Consider the following 5,502-nt stretch of genomic DNA (forward strand, 5'->3'; position numbering starts at 1 on the left):
CTCTGTCGGCTCACCTCAAACTGCGCAACGCTACGCGCTGTTCACATCCAGCTGGTGCTGCCCAACACTACAATGGCAGACAACAATGCAAACTACCCACAGACTGCACACAGCACAGCCAGCGATTTTTCGTATAGAGCCCTACGTGGCGTTACCAATAAGAAAACATAAACAGCCTACTTACATACTATATGGAGTTTAATTCAAATTCAATCCACCATTATTATGAGCTTTAGGATTTATTTTTCTATTCACAATTGGTGGACTAACGGGATTAGTATTAGCAAATTCATCACTTGTTATTGTATTACATGATACATACTATGTAGTAGCCCACTTCCATTATGTATTATCTATAGGAGCACTATTTGCAATTATAGGAGGTGTTATTCAATGATACCCACTATTTACATGATTAACTATAAATAATACATGATTAAAAACCCAATTTACAATTATATTTATTGGAGTAAACTTAACATTCTCCCTCAACACTTCTTAGGGCTAGCAGGAATACCACGACGATATTCAGACTATCCAGATGCATATACATCATGAAATGTAGTGTCAAGAATTGGATCTACAATTTCTATTGTAGGAATCATTATATTCATTGTAATTATATGAGAAAGAGTGGTTACACAGCGATCAATCATATTTAGAGCTAACATAAGAAGATCAACAGAATGACTACAAAATAGCCTGCCTGTAGAACATAGTTTCTCAGAACTACCACTAATTTCTAGATTCTAATGTGGCAGATTAGTGCAGTAGATTTAAGCTCTACAAATAAAGGTTTGACCTTTTATTAGAAAAATTCATTATGGCAACATGATCAAATTTATCCCTTCAAGATGGTGCTTCACCATTAATGGAGCAACTATCAATCTTCCATGATCATACTATGGTCGTATTATTATTAATCACAGTAATTGTAGGTTATGCCCTAAGTTATATACTATTTATTGCCTATACAAACCGAAACATACTTCACGGACATTTAATTGAAACAATCTGAACAGCATTACCAGCAAATACGCTAATATTTATTGCACTTCCATCATTACGACTACTATATTTACTTGATGATTCAGTAGATGCAATAATCACAATTAAAACCATTGGACGACAATGATACTGAAGATACGAATATTCAGACTTTATAGACGTAGAATTTGACACTCATATAACACCAGAACAAGACCTAGAAAAAGACGGATTTCGACTTCTAGATGCAGATAACCGAACAATTCTACGAATATATACGGAAGTACGAGTATTAGCAAGAGCATCAGACGTTCTACACTCATGAGCAGTACCTGCATTAGGGGTTAAAATTGACGCAACGCCAGGTCGACTAAACCAAGGAACATTTACAATAAACTGACCTGGACTGTTCTTTGGACAATGCTCAGAAATCTGTGGAGCAAACAACAGATTCATACCAATTGTAATAGAAAGAACTTCAGTAAACTTATTTATCAAGTGATTATCTAAGATAATCTAAGGAGTTAGTTAAAATGTATAACATTAGAGTGTCAATCTAAAATAACTAAATAATTAGTACACCTTGAAATACATCAGATGACTGAAAGTAAGTAATGGTCTCTTAAACCAAAAAATAGTAAATTAACGACTACTTCTGATGGGGAAATTTAATCCAAATCCCTCAAATATCCCCTCTCATATGGTTCTCCTTATTCATTATATTTTCGGCTAATTGATTTTATTTAATCAAATAAACTTTTTCTCATTTAAACCAAATCTTATTAAAAGAGCAGAAAAAAGAACAATTGATATAAAAAACTTGAATTGAAAATGATAACAAACTTATTTTCAACATTAGATCCATCAACTAATATCTTCAATTTATCATTAAATTGCAGTAGAACATTCTTAGGATTATTATTAATCCCATCAATGTTTTGACTTACACCATCATGGATTAATATTATTTGAAATAGACTTAACTTAAACTTACACAATGAATTTAAAACATTAGTAGGACCAAAATCATTTAATGGAACAACATTCATCTTTATCTCAATTTTTATTATAATACTATTTAATAATTTTATAGGATTATTCCCTTACATCTTTACTAGAACAAGACATTTAGCATTAACATTTGCAATCGCTCTACCTATATGATTAAGATTTATGTTATTTGGATGAATTAATCATACCAATCACATATTTACACACCTTGTTCCTCAAGGAACACCGCCTGCATTAATATCATTTATAGTATTAATTGAAACAATTAGAAATGTCATTCGACCAGGTACGCTAGCAGTACGACTAGCAGCAAATATAATTGCAGGACACTTACTATTAACATTACTAGGAAATACAGGACCATCTATAGCAATAAACTTAATTTCACTTTTAATTATTGGGCAAATACTTCTATTAATCCTAGAATCAGCAGTAGCAATAATTCAAGCTTATGTTTTCTCAATTTTAAGAAGTTTATATTCTAGAGAAGTATACTAAACCTAGGTTAACAACTCACTCAAACCACCCACTCCATTTAGTAGATTATAGACCTTGACCATTAACAGGAGATATTGAAGCAATAGTTCTAGTATCAGGATTAGCAAAATGATTTCACCTACTTAATATTAACTTATTTATAATCGGATTCGGAATTAGCCTACTAACTATAATCCAATGATGACGAGATGTAGTACGAGAAGGGACATACCAAGGGCTACATACGGGATTTGTATCAATTGGATTATGATGAGGAATAATTTTATTTATTGCATCAGAAGTACTATTCTCTGTTTCATTTTTCTGAGCATGTTTTAGAAGAAGACTAGCACCTAATATTGAAATAGGGATACTACGACCCCCGTAAGGAATTCAACCTATTAATCCTATACAAATTCCATTACTTAATACAGCTATTCTTTTGGCATCAGGAGTAACAGAAACATGAGCACATCATAGTTTAACAGAATCCAAAATATCATTCTGGTTGAATATGAACGGGGTTACTAATGGGTTAGCAGGTACAAAATTATCTGGATCTCCTAGGCGGTAAGGATTAATCAAGCACAATATAATTAATAATGATGTTATTAATACAAATGTAATAGAATCCTTGAAAGTAAAGTATGGGTGAAATGGAATTTTTTCAATATCTCCATTTTGGCCTAAGGGGTTATTAGACCCTGTTTGGTGAAGAAAGAATAAATGAATTGCTGCCATTGCAGCAATAATGAATGGTAGTACAAAATAGAATGTAATGAATCGATTTAATGTTGTGTTATCAACAGCAAACCCTCCCCACACTCACTGAACTAAATCTGTTCCCAAATATGGAAGTGCTGATAATAAACTAGTAATTACTGTGTCACCTCAAAATGATATTTGACCTCAAGGTAAAACGAATTCTGTAAATGCAGTTGCTGTAACTAAGAATAAAATTACTGTACCAATTATTCAGGTGTGAATGTATATGTAAGATCCGTAGTAAATTCCTCGTCCTACATGTAAATAAATACAAATAAAAAATATAGAAGCTCGATTTGCATGTAAAGTTCGAATAATTCAACCATTATTTACGACTTGGCAGATGTGAACTACACTACTAAATGCTATTTCAATATTTGATGTATAATGTATAGCTAAAAATTGTCCAGTTACAATTTGAATTACCAAACATAACCCTAGTAGGGACCAAAAATTTCATCAAAATGAAATATTTGTTGGTGCGGGTAAATCAACTAAAGTGTTTTTAATGATTTTAATTAAAGGATGTCTTAATCCAAAGTGTTTATTCATTAGTAAATTACCTTATTTTACGAATAGGCCCCTGGTTAATAATAGTGATTTCAACAACTGCTAATAGTGCTAAAAATAAATAAATTATTATTGTTATTGTGATAATGAATGTTGGTCTATTTTACTATTTTTCTGAAGATATTGTTATTTCTTGATAATTGATTCAATTATCAATATTTATAGTTTCAGTATTCTTGAAAAAGTCTATAAATATTGTTATATCTAAAATAATTAATGTTGATATAGTAAATACTCATAATGTTAAGGTAAAAATTATCGTAATTGATTTAGGTTGAAATATTTCGTTTGATGCAATTCTCGTAATATAAATAAATAGAACTAATATACCACCAAGAAACGTAAAAAATAAAATAAGTGATAATCCATATCTTTCCATTATTGTTCCTGTTATTAGTCCAATTAGAAAAGTTTGTAGGATTTAGAAAAGCATTATTGATATTGGGTGTCTTAAATTAATAAATATAATATTTATTACGTTTGATTCTGATATAATTATTATTTTGATCATTTCAGGGGTTAGTTTATTAAAATATCGGTTTTGGGGACCGATGTTGGAAGCTTTTCCACCTCTGAAGTTTTAAAAGTGGGGGCTGCACTTATTTCCGGTTTACTAGACCGGCATTTTTTTTAAAGTATTAAAACTAATGTTTATATTCTCTGTCTTTACTTCTTTATTGGTTTATTTTGCTGGTGTTTATGTTTTTTCTTCTAAACATAAGCATTTATTAATGGTTCTTTTGAGATTAGAATGTATTGTTCTTTCTTTATTTATATTAGTTATTGTTTTTCTTATTGAGTTTGATTATGATTATTCTTTTCCTGTTATTTTTTTGGTAATTTCTGTTTGTGAAGGTGCTTTAGGTGTTTCTATTTTAGTTTCAATAATTCGTTCTCATGGAAATGATTTTTTTAATTCTTTTGATTTATCTTCATGTTAAAGTATTTATTTATAACTATTTTTTTGATCCCTCTTTGTTTGGTTAATAATTGTTGATGGTTGGTTAATTCTGTAATATTTCTGTCTAGTTTTGTTTTTATGATTTGTGTTTATTCATATGCAGATTTGAATATAATTAGATATTATTTTGGTTCTGATTATTCTTCTATAAGTTTGATTTTGCTTAGTTTTTGAATTTGTTCTTTAATAATTACTGCTAGAGGTTCAGTTTATTTAAGTTCTTATCATTATAATTTTTTTGTCTTTATGGTCTTAATTTTAATGATTATGCTTTGCTATTCGTTTGCTAGATTGAGTCTTCTTTCTTTTCATATTTTTTTTTAGGCTAGTCTAGTTCCTACTTCACTTTTGATTTTGGGTTGAGGTTATCAACCTGAACGCTTACAGGCTGGTGTTTATTTAATGTTTAATACTCTGGTTGCTAGACTACCTTTATTATTAGTATTATTTAGGGTTTATGATTTTTCTAATACTTTATATTTTCCTTTATTGGTTGATTTTGGTTCTTATTATTTTATATTTTATGTGTTTATAGTTCTTGCTTTTTTAGTTAAGATGCCAATATTTTTGGTTCATTTATGGGTTCCTAAGGCTCATGTTGAGGCCCCTATTTCAGGTAGAATGACTCTTGCAGGTGTTTTATTAAAGTTAGGTGGTTATGGTATTTTTCGTGTTATTAAGGTTATTTCTTATTTGGGTTTAAAGTTTAATTATTTTCGATTGTCTTTGGG

The 5,502-nt window shown here is 30.1% G+C and overlaps 1 pseudogene; it reads right to left on the reverse strand.

The window, feature by feature from the left end:
* Positions 1-2,974: 2,974 nt before the first annotated feature.
* Positions 2,975-3,792, reverse strand: LOC124556172 (annotated as a pseudogene).
* Positions 3,793-5,502: the final 1,710 nt, after the last annotated feature.

Source organism: Schistocerca americana, chromosome X (assembly GCF_021461395.2).
Source record: "Schistocerca americana isolate TAMUIC-IGC-003095 chromosome X, iqSchAmer2.1, whole genome shotgun sequence".
Lineage (NCBI taxonomy): Eukaryota > Metazoa > Arthropoda > Insecta > Orthoptera > Acrididae > Schistocerca > Schistocerca americana.